This window comes from Phaenicophaeus curvirostris, chromosome 2 (genome assembly GCF_032191515.1).
Source record: "Phaenicophaeus curvirostris isolate KB17595 chromosome 2, BPBGC_Pcur_1.0, whole genome shotgun sequence".
NCBI classification, from domain to species: Eukaryota; Metazoa; Chordata; class Aves; order Cuculiformes; family Cuculidae; genus Phaenicophaeus; species Phaenicophaeus curvirostris.
The window spans coordinates 53,177,457-53,192,896 of NC_091393.1; positions in this window are offsets into that span (position 1 = coordinate 53,177,457).

Here is a 15,440-nt window from a genome sequence, read left to right on the forward strand (position 1 = left end):
TTGCAACTCAAAATTCTATAAATAAAAAATAAAGGCTCAATCAAAATTTGTGAATAAAAAATAGCAAACATTTAGGTATTTTATGAGATATGTAATAACGAATCAAATACAAAATACAGATACAAGTCCATTTTGTTTTCATTTGTGTGGCACCTCTGAAAGATATTAATTCAATTGTTTAAGTAGAAGTCTGTCCTTTGGAGATCCCTCTGTTTTCCTTTTCCTTCTCTTGGTACTTCTGGCTACTCTGAAAGCCTTAATTGTGCTGAGAAAAGCTCTCTCTTTCAGCTGAGTCAGAGGCACCTATGAAATCTGAGCTGTTCAAATCGGATGGGGAAAATGTAAACAGGCTAAATCATGCATGAAATCTTTTTCACAGTACACAAATATAGAATACCATTTGAGAGTTCCAGAAGTGCAAAAACTTGTATTATTTGCATGGTAAGATCAGGGTTAATAAAAAAGGAGCTGAAGCAGAAAGCTAGATTCCACAGAAATGAGGAGCAGGGCATGAAGGTTTTCTCACTGAATGAGGATTAATCAAGCATCTATGACAGTTTAAAAAGACACTACATGCAAGCAAGTGTTAGTATCTTATCATCTCTAAGGAAAAGATGATCCACAAAATCACTAAGGCAACTTCCCTGGCACTGTGTGCACAGCTGTTGTTGATTTCACAGGAAAACAAAAGCAGAGAAGAAAAGACAGCACCAACTTTTATAGATAAATATATGGGGTGATGTTTTCCTTTCCCTCAGGTTTAAGAATCTAGTAGATGCGTGCAGTAGATTGTTTAGTGCTACTTGGTACTTTAAACAATAGTCAGAAACTTTGAAACTTATTAGTGCAGCGTAGAGTTCAGTTTGCAACACCACTCTTCATCTAATGGACTGGAAGCCTTTGCTGAACTGAATTTTTTTGCTTTTTCCTCTGGCTATGGACCACATATAATTGTAATGAGAATTAATCCTGATAGTTGTATTACAGTGGTATTGTGAAGTTCCAAACCCCAACTTTTTTTCTATGAGGTTAATGTACTTCCTACTTATACTGTCAGTCCTGGTACTTTGTTCCTGTAAGCATATGTTCTGTAATTTCTTTTTTAATCAGCATTTGAGTTGCAGACAATCTGCCTAAATTGTCAAAGGTTCTTTAGATATTGTGAGAGCATATAAAGATCTCTTTATCTCTACTCCTAAATTTGTTTTGGATGCTTTTATCTTAAAGATGTAGGACAAATGCCTGTTTTGTTAATAAAAATCTCAGTTTCAAATCTTTTTTTAATTTATGTTTAAAGAATACTACAATTTTTCATGTATCTTTTTGCTTTGAAAAATAGGCATGAAAAAAACTTCTAATTTTTAGCATTAAATTAGGAGTTGTGTCATCCAGTTTAGTTAGGTGTGACTAAACCTCAGACTAACAATGGGTTTTAACATGTTATGTGTGATCTATGTGACACACCAGTAAATTCTGGTGAATCTTCTTCACACTGAGAATGAAAAAAGCTTTACTTAAAAAAAAAAAAAATACAGTGTGAGTTGATAACAACGGCTTTTTTCATTTTCAAGGGGAAAAGTAAATATGAAAAGTAAATTGGCTTTTCCAAGATCTCCTCCTTGTATAAAAGCAAACAATATTAGAGAGGCTTAAGGGTAACTTATTGCACATTCACACAGATATGAAAGAGCCATTTCACAGTACACCACAGTGAAACACACTGATCATTGGAGAAATGCATGGATCTTGAAAGGAACTGTGGCAAGAGAAACCTTCCTTTACATTCAGCAACACCCAGAAAAGTCTATCTCTGAAAGCACTGAGACGAGAAACATTGCACAGCAAATCCTGCAAGACAGTGAGAGCAAGGGACTGATGCTAGGGGTGCTGTAGGATTGCATTCTCTTGCTTGCCCACTCTTCTGGTGAGCTGTCTTTTGGAGACTATAATCAGGAATTTACCTTTGCTTTGCTGGAAGTAAGATGATTTTTTCCATTTTTAAACATGTTTATTTTTAACAAATTAATTTAATAGACCTGACAAATTGGTATGCTTCCTAATTTCTGCAGAGTTAAGGGGTTTGCATAAGGCAGTATTGTAGATGAGGACTTTTACTTTTTGAGATCCAGACAGACTTAGGGACCTCTGCCTGTTAGAAGAGATGTGAGAGCTGATGCTATCTGCTGTCAGGATGTAGGGAACAAACATGCCCTGTCAGTTGTTTGCTGGTGTCCTTGAAAAGGAGACCTGCAGTGATGGGAGATCCAGTGGTTTCAGGAGCCACATACTTTTGTGCAGATGGCCTAATTAAACAGGAACATTTAAAAATAATGGTGGCAGCTTAAATTTTCCTTCAACTCTGGTGCCTTTTGGCACACAACTGAAGCTGTAAAGGTGATCACTGTTTAAGGATGTCTGACCTCCTTCTGCATTCAGGCTTTCTTGAACAGAGATCATTGAAAGCCAGCATTTTTTTCCCTAGAAACCCCTAAGTTGTATGCATCAAAACCATAGAACTAGTATAATTTTCTTCAGTGAATGGGATCCAAGAAGTTAATAAAAAATGAGTCTTTTGCATTATTTGTTAAGCAGAATTATACCTTACCTCTCCATTCTGAGGCAATTGGCACTGCTTTGCAGCACTTTGTGTCTTTCTAGAGGTAAGGAAAGCATCCCTGCAGTGGGCAACATATGAAATGAGTCAGTGGGTGTGAAGATTTCATCCTAACTCCCTGACTAGAAATCAGTTAACGCTCTGGAGTATGCAGCTTTCTAAAACTCATACAAATGTTAGGAGAACATCTGTGAGGGAACTGTGTCCTACAAAACCGCAGTATGAATTTTGCTTCAGGAATACCTATTAGCCTTTCATTCTCAGACTAATCATATAAGGTTTGTCGAAATTACTTCTTTTCTCACAGTTTTCTGTATCAATGGGGGACTTGAACAAAAAGCCTTTAATCATTAGCTATCTCTATAAACTTTAAAGAGGCCTGTAATAGACAGTTTGAAACTGTATTATGCAATGTTGTATAATTCAGTGCTGGACACACTTATGAAAATTTAATCTAAAATCAGCATTGACTTAAACAGACTTCATGCTGATATCTTTTTAAGTACTTTCCATTGCAGTTGTTGTAATACTTAAAAGACAGGGTAAAAATTCATGTGATTTTGGATGAAACATCATAAGAATGTATCTTCTGTGGGAGGGAATAAACAATTAAATCAGAGGAGTAAGCAACTTAACTATACTACCTAGATAAATGTAGTCAGTTGATATCACAGAATCACAGAATCACAGAATAACCAGGTTGGAAGAGACCCACCGGATAATCGAGTCCAACCATTCCTATCAAACACTAAACCATATCCCTCAGCACCTCATCCACCCGTGCCTTAAACACCTCCAGGGAAGATGACTCAACCACCTCCCTGGGCAGCCTGTTCCAGTGCCCAATGACCCTTTCTGTAAAGAATTTTTTCCTAATGTCCAGCCTAAACCTCCCCTGGTGGAGCTTGAGGCCATTCCCTCTTGTCCTGTCCCCTGTCACTTGGAAGAAGAGGCCAGCACCCTCCTCTCTACAACGTCCTTTCAGGTCGTTGTAGAGAGCAATGAGGTCTCCCCTCAGCCTCCTCTTCTCCAGGGGCCCAGAACTGAACACAGGATTCAAGGAGCGGTCTCACCAGTGCCGAGTACAGAGGGAGGATAACCTCCCTGGACCTGCTGGTCACGCCGTTTCTGATACAAGCCAAGATGCCATTGGCCTTCTTGGCCACCTGGGCACACTGCTGGCTCATATTCAGTCGGATGTCAACCAACACGCCCAGGTCCCTCTCCTGCAGGCAGCTTTCTAGACAGACTTCTCCTAGTCTGTAGCACTGCATAGGGTTGTTGTGTCCCAAGTGCAGGACCCGGCATTTGGCCTTGTTAAACCTCATGCCATTGGACTCTGCCCAGCGGTCCAGCCTGTTCAGATCCCTCTGCAGAGCTTCTCTACCCTCCAGCAGATCGACACTTCCATCCAGCTTAGTGTCGTCCGCAAACTTGCTCAGGGTGCACTCACTGCCTTCATCCAGGTCATTGATAAAGACATTGAACAGGGCTGGACCCAGCACTGAGCCCTGGGGAACCCCACTTGTCACTGGCCTCCAGCTGGATTTCACACCATTTCCCACCACTCTCTGGGCCCGGCCATCCAACCAGTTTTCCACCCAGGAGAGTGTGCGCCTGTCCAGGCCAGAGGCTGACAGTTTCCCAAGCAGAATGCTGTGAGAAACTGTGTCAAAGGCTTTACAGAAGTCCAGGAAGACCACATCCACAGCCTTTCCCTCATCCAGCAGCCAAGTCACTTTGTCATAGAAGGAGATCAGGTTAGTTTGGCAAGACCTGCCTTTTGTGAACCCATGTTGACTGGGCCTGATCACCCGGTTCTCTTGCATGTGCTTCATGATAGCACTCAAGATCACCTGCTCCATGACTTTCCCTGGCACTGAGGTCAGACTGACAGGCCTGTAGTTTCCTGGATCCTCCCTGCGACCCTTCTTGTAGATGGGCACAACATCAGCCAGCCTCCAGTCCAGTGGGACTTCCCCAGTCTTCCAGGACTGTAGGAAGATGATGGAAAGGGGTTTGGCCAGCACATCTGCCAGCTCCTTCAATACCCTTGGGTGAATCCCGTCCGGCCCCATAGACTTGTGGCTGTCTAGTCGGGCTAGCAAGGCTCTGACCACCTCCTCTTGGATCATGGGAGCCTCATTATGCTCCTCTAGCTCCTGGGTTTGTACACAGACGGAACGACCCTCCTTACAGCTAAAGACTGAGGCAAAGAATATAATTAAAAGTCAAGTTAAAATGTTGGAGCAAGAGAGAAGCGGTGCAGTTTCATGTCAAACAATGGTTTCAAAAACTGTCCACCAACTGTCATTAGCATTTTTGGGATTAACCTACACAACCTTGATATCAAGCCACAAACAGTTAATTCAACTCTCTACTCTTATTATTAAAAAGGAAAAAAAAGAGAATACTTTTGTAATTTCTCTTACCCCAAAAGGTTCCTTTTTTTACCATGAATGCAGAAATTCTGATCTTAGTACCTCTTATTTATGTACCCATATAATATTATCCAGTTTGGGAGGGCTTCTTCTGAGGCTGTGCTTAAACACATAGAAAATTAGGAGTAATTTTTATGCATTCTGAGGACAATAGCCTTGGGAGTAATGAAGGATAACCTCATTTTTAGCTTTTTGATTCAGAACACAGGTGATTTTCAGTCTTCTTGACTGCAGCTTCCAAGGCCAAGGGGAAAGAAGTAAAATCATACAAGTAAAATTTCATGTCTTTCTTACAGTAGGAATATAACTTGTTAGCTAACATTCTTTTGTGAAAATGTTCTCCCTTTGACAAGGGTGACTTTAAAAGTTTTTAGGTTTCGTGTTATTTACAATTATTTTAGAGGTAGCTCCTAGCTAGCTCTGCTAGCTCCTGAAGGAATTTTGCCTTGAGAAAACTTTCAAAATACAAGTCTTGAGATTTAAAACTTGAACAGCTGAAAAAAAAAAAAAATCAGCGTATGTTGACTTGTGGCTAATAGTCCCGGCACTGCTCTGACTACAAACTCCTGCTCCCACATCATCTTGCAAGTGCAGATCTACTCTTCTTGCCCATGTATCTCTCCCCTGGGTGTTGGATTCCATGGAAATAACAAAATGAGGTTTCATTAGCATTTCTGCAAGAGCCTTTGATCACATATCTCATTTAGGGGAATAAAGGAAGAGTGGAAGGAGAAGGACACATGGTTATTGCTCCTGGTTACTGCTGACTGTTCTCTCCAGCCTTCCTGTTTCCGATGCTAAGACGTCAAAAATCTCAAGAGAGATCAGTTTTTAAAATGGATACACAGATTCACTTTTCATGTGTGCCTTGGTCTTTTAGAAAGAAACAAATTTCCCACTCCCATCTGTATCTAATTCTTGCTGGATGCGGCATGGATGTGACCTTACAAGAAAGTCTAAATGACTGATAGATATTTGATCTTGTCATGCAAATATATAGTGATCTATTATGTGCCTGTGCAAATGTACATATGAACTTGGGGGAGAGATATCAGTTCTGATAAAGACAATATTTTCCTCACCCGCAGTCTCAGCCACTTCCTCGGCAGATTTGGGTTAGCAACATCTGGCTACCTAAAAGAAATAAGCACAAATTTTCTTACTTCTAAGGTGAAATCTTTACCTTGATCTAAATCCATTCTTACTGGCAAAGGACAAGAGTGATTAAAAGGAACTGAGAAAACTCTGATTTCTTCCACCTGATGTTCATAGCAACAGACCCTACAAAAACATCCTATGAAACTATCCCCTGAGGATGTGTTTGTGAACAGTTGTTAGGAGTGGAGTGGGCACTAAGCCACCCTCAAGGTGCACTGCAGAGGCTCCAAGCACTGTTTTCACCACAGACCTGGGCTGGATCACCACCATAGCCTATGCAGTGCTAGAGGCTGTTCTGGGGCCTTGGAGGAGCCAGTAACGAACCTGGCTGGCAGCTGGCAATTGTCTGCCTTTGTCTGAAAGTCTTATGGATTAAGGCAATATAGTCCAGCATAAAGAAGGCAACTTCTGTTTCCAGAACCTCCTGCTGGGGCAAAATGTTGGAAAAGAAAAACAAATTGGAAGAAGACGTCATTAGCCGCCTTTTCTCTACCCCACCATTTCCCTTCACTCTTCTATAACATCCACAAGCAGTGCAGTTCCTTTTAATGTTTTTCCACCCCTCTGTTTCCTTCAGGTCTTCCTCTCCAAGGATATTTAATGTCTTATCATATACATGGTGTGCATGTTTCAAAAAATCCATCCAATAGTGTCCAGCATTGCAAAGACACTTTCCTTTCCTTATTTAACTTGTCCAGTTTTGCCAACACTAAGTAGTGTCATCCAGACTCACTTCAGATCTTATTTCTGTGTTTGTGCCTCCAATTCTAAAAGCCATCTGCTCATTGTTTTATCCTGACAAGTCAGTTTTTGTATGCAGACCAACCTGGCTGGAGATTTTCAGGCTGAATCTAGCTATCTGAGCATAAAAGAGACAAGGCTCATATATTCTTACAATTCCCTCTCTGCTCACACAAAATATAAATTAGAGACATGACAGATTAATATTATCCTGTTGCATCAGTTGGAGATGTGCTAAGTTCCTACCATCATACATGATGTGCATGTTTGTTCCTTTCTCCAACTCAGCAACTCTGTTTTCCATTTGGATATTCTCTGCCCTGCAGAGCAAATCGTTTGCTATGCAACTGTAGTTTTTAGTAACCACCACAACAATCTCAAAGTTTATTAATAACCTGCAGTGCTTTCAGACTGGTGGGAGGACATGATCTTATAAGATCTTAGAATTTACTGAGAACCAGACAGCCCTTACCTCTACAGATAAGTTCCTCATGTGGAGTAAGAGGAGGCAAGAAGCAGGGAGAGATGTCCCAGCATCAAAATCCAGGATGCAGCCTAAGGTAACTTCCTTTCCTGTGAGATCCTGTTTGGAGTACCCTTTAACGTTACGATTTTGTAGGTCATGAATTAAGGACTGCAGATATCCTGGAGACAGCAAAGTTTGTAGGGATCTTCCAGGAGAAGAAGGATAAGAAAAAGCTTATCAGTTGAACATGAGAGGTTAAATTGGCCCTGCCAGAATAATACAAATACTAGATGCGGCACTATAGTGCAAAGGCTCTTTGCATATGTATAAATGAAAAACCAAAGGCATACAAATACACACAAGTCTATCATCTACACTCAATAAAGTAAATGTTATGTATAAATACATGAATATGTGTGTGTATTTAAATACGTGAAAATAAATTGTATTGTTACTATGATGTATTACGTTTCAAAAAATCCTCCCTTTTTCCTTGTTTGCAAGCATAAGCACTCACAAAATGTGTTTTACTGAATGTGTGGGTACTATTTGGGAACAATAAACTTGCAACTAAGGAAAATAAAAGGGTCATGGTCTATGGCTTTTTAACATCCTTACACCACAACTTGTAATTTTTTTCCCAGAGGACTCAAGCTTTCTCAAAGCAGAATGGTGTCCCTTGTGCCATTTTTCTCTTCTCAAATTATGCTTAAAATGACCCATAAGCAAAGTGAGACTGGATGAACATCTCTCTCTCTCACAGCCTTGTGAATTTTTAATGCCTGGCGTTAAGGTGAAAATCATCATTTCTCTCTGTCTGCTGGGGACGGGCCATCAATTAAATTCTCTTTTGTCCATATGTAAAATAGCTAATGGTTGCAGCTTCTTTCCATAATAGAGCCATTAGTGGTAATCTGCCCCTCTCTGCCAACCGATTTGCTCAGATGGGTATAGATGATTTGGCAGTAATGTGCCATATAAAGCTGGTTCTGTAGATGCCCTGAAAGCAGTAAAGTTCTCCCGATAAGATAGTTTGTTTCATTGTAACTCTCTTTGAAATATAACATAATTATATACTGGTATGGTTGTATTTGAATCTGAAAATGATTTTGTATTCCAAGATTTCAGTTTACACAAATCTGATTCATGAACTGACACAATGCATAGATAAAATGTCTTCACTTTGGTAACATGCATCTGATTCACATTGATTTTACTCAGCGCTGGTATTCAGAGCCCTAAATTATCTTCACTGCTTGATAGCTTACAAATACAGCATATAACTGTTCAGGAATTTGAAACCTTCAGCAAATATGCCCATTTGACTTCTGTCCAATTAATGTTTTACATTTTATTTAAAACTTGTCTTCTCTAAAGAATTACAGATTTGAGAGGCATGGAAGATGTGTATGAGGGGGGGACGACGATGATGCTTCGTTCCCTGGTCATAGTAAAGCAAGGGGGGATAAGCTGAGTACAACATCTCGTGAACAGTGATGAATGTTTCAGTCATGCGCTTACCCACACCAGTGTGCAATGGCTGAATAATCAGCCAGATAAACCATCATTTTATTTGTATTTGCTCTTTGACAAGTTTAATAAGCTAAGTAACTTACTCAATAAAGAACTGGCAACGATCCACAGGAATGTGCTTTTATTTTTTGTTTTCCCAGGGTTGAAGAGCACTAGCGTATGTGCAGCTGTTACCAGATTTGACATTGTTTTGAACATATAGGAAGACAGCAACAATATGGAAAAACTCTGTAATGTTGGGAAAGCTCTAGAGAGGATTTACACGTGAAACTACGAGAAGAGGAGATACATTTCTTGCATTACTTAAATGTTCAGTGATCAAAAATGTACTATCAAGAGAGCAAGTAATTCGCTTAATTACCAGCGTTTACTCCAGGTTAAGTGCAAAATATTTGGAGTTGTTTATCTTCTCAGTAATATGAGGGAGGGAGTTAAAAAAATGGAGAGTTGAGGTACTGGGAGAGGTGTTTCAAAAGTTATTGCCAGTAGTCCCATTCTACTCCCATTTAAGTCTGAAGCGGAATCCCAAAGAGCTGATAACAAAGCAAAGTTAGATCAACACTGAATGCTCTTGTAACTTCCCAATCCTGTATGTTTGTGTGCACACATTTAAGTTTATGTATGTATGGACACATTGTAATTAGTCTGTCTGCATCCATCTAATAAAAACATACAAACTCTTATTCTATTTACTCGCTTTTCCTCACTGGCTTATTTTTTGCAGAGTGTTTCCAACTTGGGTCATTTCTGTCCTCCTGCTAGTTTTCCGGTCCAGTGTGATTCAAATTAAATAACCTTCTATCATGCCATACCTGATGATTGTTAGATTAATCTTAGTAGAATGTGGGACTTTGCCTGACAAGATGACTACTGTAGTATTTAAACAAACCTTAATTTGCTAACGATTTATGGTCCACCTTATCCATGAGAGCTGTTTCTGTTTCCTGAAAGCCCAGGTGCACTCTGCTGTGAAAGGTACAGTAAAGTGATATTTGATGAGATGCATTCACTCTCTTTGCTAGATGACAGAGTGCTTTAGTTAAGGTCTGAGGAGGGCTTTGAAAATACACACACCCCCAAGCCCCAAGAAGAAATCTCTTCCCAAAGGAAAACTGAAAAGTACTAATAGCAGTCTGTAGGACTTCAGTAAGAGAAATCCGCTTTTTCTTGCGTTTGAGCAGAGGAGCCATGATCTACATTGTGGTGACTGTCCTCAACAGTTGCTCAGAGCAAATGAGGAAGAGAGCCTCTTGCTTGCTGCCAGAGCCAGCTGAGAGTGCGGGCACTGAAGAAGCTGGAGCCAGCCAAGGAAAACCCATGCAACAAAGTCCAGTCCACAGTGCAGACACCAGATGAGGAGGCCAAAACAGAATCTGAGACAGAATCTGAGAATTTAGAGGGAATTTAAGAAGAAAGCCAAAATTTAATGAAGCTTGGGAAGAAACTTCCCCTAAGGACCTGCTATTGAATAGCTGCTGGCTGTAGGCTTTTTTCATTCTCTTTTAGAGCAGCTGGTGCTGGCCATTGTGGTAGACAGAAAAGCCAGCAGGGTCAGAGGTGGCAGTAAGTCTTTAAGGCTTATTCTAATATGAGCTAATAGAGTACAGATTCTTTGCAAAGGATGCATCATGATGTGGACATATGTACAATGTATTAGTAGAGGAAATATTCCATTTTCCCCCTCACATTTGTGTCCAGCCTGTACCGCGATACAGGGTTCTGTTTCAGTTGCACTGTATGCCTTTTTCTGTCTTATGTCTGTAGTGTCATAAAGCAACTGGTAGTGTTTAGTGGCTCTCTGCACCAGTAGCTGCGTCTTGAGGGACTGAAATTGATGTAATTTTTCATGGCAGGTGAATATGCAAGCTGAGCCTCTTGCCTCATCGCACAATGTAGCAGAAGAAGCAATAGACAACGAGTCAGAAATAGCTCTCTTGTTTCTTTTTTATTTTTTCCAGCTCTCTGAAACAGCAACATCATATGTCTGCATCTCTGGACTATCTAGGTACTGTAGCTCCTCTTAATGGAGCTGTGTACCACTGCACACTGCTGGAAGCTGTTGGCGTTTTATTGCTGAACCATTCACACTGTATCTATTCTGCTAAAAATGGTAATAAAGACTGCGTTTTGTTTTGTGACATTTCTTTCCAAAAGAAAGAATTCCTTTGCTTGTGTGTAGACCTTGTCTTGGTGCTTTTATACTGTCAGTTAACACTGAAAGACCCTTAAATCTTTTATATAATAGACATAGCCTGAGCAAGACTGAGCAAACGGATGGGGCTGTCATTGTCTGGATCAGAATGTTTTCTTCCCCCATGCATACTGTTCCCTAATCATATTGTATCACCCCTGGCTCGATAGATTAATTAAAAATCATAGCTCCAGGCTTTTTGGTTAAATGTGCCTGTTGTTTCAGAAATTTAGGATGAAGATTACCACCTTGCCCTGACTTGACTGGAGTGAGCTCCTTGAGTTTTGGTTCCCCCTCAGTGTGTTACTTCGTGTTTCCCCAGACTTGTTCCCATTAACAGTCTTGTCTGTATCTCTGCTTTCAGCATCACTTCACTAGCCCATGCCAGAAAGAGAGGAAACATGGGTTTTGTGTTGTACCCCAGTCAGTATCCAAAGGATAAATAATCCCAACCCCATCATGAAAGACCCCTCAGCATGAATATTGCATCTTGAGTTCAAATATGATGCTGCTGTTATTTGGAGGGGAGAAAACTCTGCAGGACTGAGGGGAAAATACTGTGAATGACACAATTTCATCTATGCAGGGACCTGTTTCAACCAATTCTACAATTTGTCCCAGTTAGCAGGGCTCCTCACAGCTCTGTGCAGTCCCAGGGTGGCTGGTGGGAACTACAGCTGCTCAGCACCTTTGCAGGCCAGGCTGCTTGTGTCTGGGACTAATCAGAAATGCTTCAACCGTGAAAAGGTTTGTGACTTTGAGAATATTTTACATACCCCTGTTAAGAAACATCAAAAGAACCCCAATCCCTTTGCAAACATTAGGTCTTAACACAATCTTTTACTTGGCACTGTATCTGTGGGCAGGCATACTTGCATGTTAACAGAGCTAATGAGCGGAATAGTCAATAAAATCAAATCAAAATAAAATAAAATAAAATAAAATAAAGCTAAGCACCCAACAGTACAGTCATCACAGTTGAGCTTTATCTTTCTACTGCAGAATTCAAAGTTTTGTTTTAAATTCTGCACATCACAGCCATACTAAATATCCCCTTAGACAAGACACAAAGCTGCTGAGTAAGAGCCCTGCAAATCAGGGATGTTTTTTCATAAGTCCAACATGCATAATTTATATCTGCATACAATTAGCCTGTTTACATTTATACGTCTTGTTTCCTTTTATGTGAAATATTCCACAGGATACTTGGTAACACATTCAAAGTAACCTGTTTTTTGGTTTTGTTTTTTGGGGGTTTTGAGCTTTTAGATTTTGCTTTGTTTTTTCTTTTTTTTTGGTAGAAAAGGCTGCAGAATGAAACAATTTATAAAACCTCACACGTAATAAATACTTTATATGAATACAAAAGTGTTTTCTTCCCAGGTAGCAATGGTTTTACATTAAAAATAGTCCTGCTTTTTCCCAGTTTTGAAGCTCTCTCAAGCGGTAGTCTATAAATCCTTGACACATTTAGAAAATGTGTCTAAATTATGGTTTTTGTGAATGTATTCAGTGTCAGAGTTATAATCATCTCTACAGAATGGATAGAGCAGACCAAAGCTTTTTTGTCACCTCTGATTTGGAGGGTCACTCCTTGAAGATAGCAAGATCCTTTAGGGAGTTTGGACTTGCTTCACCGAGCATGCTGAGGTTTTCTTTAGCTTTTTTGTGCCTGGCCACCTTGTGGAGTGTCTCAACCCAAATGAGGTGGTAAGGCATATACATAACAGATGATAATGCAAAGGCTTGGTGTGATCATCAGAAATACAGCTGGCCCACAGGAAAACCTGGTGAGTGCAGCTGTAGGTCATGCCAGTGCTGAACAGCAAGTGAGATGATGGGCAGGGTTCATAATAGAACTGTTTTCACCAGGCAACAGGCAGCAATGGGAGGTGAGTGAGGATGAAAAGCACTGACTGGGGCAGTGGAAACCAGTTAGAACAGGAGGTGGCGTGGAGAAGACCTCAAGGAAGGATAAATGTCTGGGAGGGAATGAGCAGGGGTCAGAGATGTGCTTGGGAAACAACACTAAGATTTTTGAAAGAAATTTGTTTCTTGCTGAAGGGAAATAAGTCCTGCTGTTCCCGAAACTGAAGACTGTGTGCATTTTACATGGATAATATTTAATAGTGGAGACACACAAACTAAATCCCTCTGTAAATAACATTACTATCTCTGTACTCACATAATTATGATGGAGGAAGTGGCTGCTATTGTAAAAACACTTAGGAAGGTACAGTGGAGATATTCTTTTTCACAAGCAAGTCATGCTCAGAGCAGTGGAGATTTGGGTTCACCACGCTACCCAGGCACATATACCTCTGCAACTTCTGCCACTCAACAAGTTAGGTCAGGAGTGCGTTAACTACCAGCTACTGAAGTTTGGATTTGGGTGCCTGTGGTCAGACTGGCACTGTTTTCCTCAGCACAGTCTAGCACTTACTTCTGGAGCATTTGTTCTTTGGAGTGGATTTCCTTTTCATATGACACTGCCTACCTACCCCTTCTTTTTTTTTATTTTTTTTTTACAGTATCACTTGAGACCACAGTAGCTATTTTCTGCTCATGAGTCAATGGCAAGAATGGTGAAGATTTTGGTACAGGATTACCGGTATTACTTTGCACTCACTCAGCACCAACTCTCTAAAGAGCTGTTATTGTAGCATAAAACACAGCTGGAACATAAGCCATTAATCCTTATGAGCTTTTTCTTCAATCAATATTTCTTTATAGGGAACTTCACTTTAGGATGCAATAAAGAGGTACATCATAACTGCTATGTGCCACAGCATACAAGAGTTATTTTAGATGCTCTGAGTCCTGCTGGTATTGAAAGGGGACTACAGTGCCACAGCAGGCTAGAAGATGATACGTTTGGAGACTAGACTCTGCTGTCTGTGATGCTCTTGGCGAGACCTAGGACCACTCAGACAGCTCCCCAGGGCACAACCCTTGTGTTTGCCAGTGGCTGCAGCTGTTAACGTCTCCTGTGCCTTGGGTTCCAGGAAATTATTTCTCTCTTACATTCTTACTAATCAGCTTTGAGACTTTCACTCTCCTAGCTGAGGAATGGGATGACTACTGACCACGACAAGACCAAATTCTCTAAATTCTTAAAGCCTGAAGGATTGAAAATGGACAGGGAAGAAGCATCCAAAAAAACATTTACATAGAAACAGGTTGCCTGGAATAACAAGACAATTAAAATATCCATCCCAGCAGCACATTTTTTATAAATTAGTTCTGTCAGGAGCCAAGGAAGAGCTCAGAGCTGACTCACAAGGCAATAAGGGAAAAGTGTCAGATAGGAATCAGTGTTCACACAGCCAGGCAAATGAATTGTCCTGTGCAGTTCAGATGTGGAAAGAGCTTTTGCATTTTCTTTGAGACTGGAAAGCACCAAACATCTTTTGTTATAAAAGGAAACTTCTGTCAGATATTTAAATAGAAAACTATAATTTCATATGGTAACAATTCTATGTTTGATGCTGAATAGAGAGTTAGAATAAATGTTAAAATAAACAGAGGAAACATGTGAAGGAGAAAAAACAGGACAAGTTAATCTTTAGACCGATTGTAATGCTTGCCATTATTTTGCAAACATGTCTTTTTAAATTTCACTTTTATTTTCAGGAAAGTGTTCCTATCCCTTGACACTACTCTTTGCTACTCGTTGTGAAATTAATTAATGCTGCTGAAGCTGAGCTGAGCTTTTGTTGCCCTGTTCTGCCCAAAGATCCTGGTCATTCTATGAGCATCACTGCTCTGTCTTTTATCATTTTCTGCAAGCCAATGGCCAACAAGCATCATCCTGCCTAAAGCCCACAGCTTTAGTTAAGTCTCAACAACGTACAACAAAAAGTTGGAGAGAGAGAGACAGAGCTTAGAGAGGTCAAAGCCAAAAGCAGAATGTGGTAGTTACAGAACACTTTAATTTTCAGGATTAACAGATACTGGCAATTACTCTTTGACCCTTTACAGAGATGCCCTGCAAAGCTGGATGGATTGTGCACAGGACTAAATCTCTCTGTGTTGGTTCATTTCTAGTCACTATCTGAGGGTATGGTTGTGGTAATTTTGTTTGCTTCCTTTGATTTTCTGAGTGCCCTTTCAATTTGGTTCCCAACACACAGCAGAAGAAAAGATGCTGCCTGTCCTCCCTCTTGCCAGCTCTGATCTCATCCCCACTTTAGTCCCAGTGGTTTTAGTGCTGAGCGGGTGCAGCCCAGGTGGATTCTGTTGTGTATGGGGATCCTCACAGACTAAGGTCACTGTGCTTGAAAACAAACTGAGAAG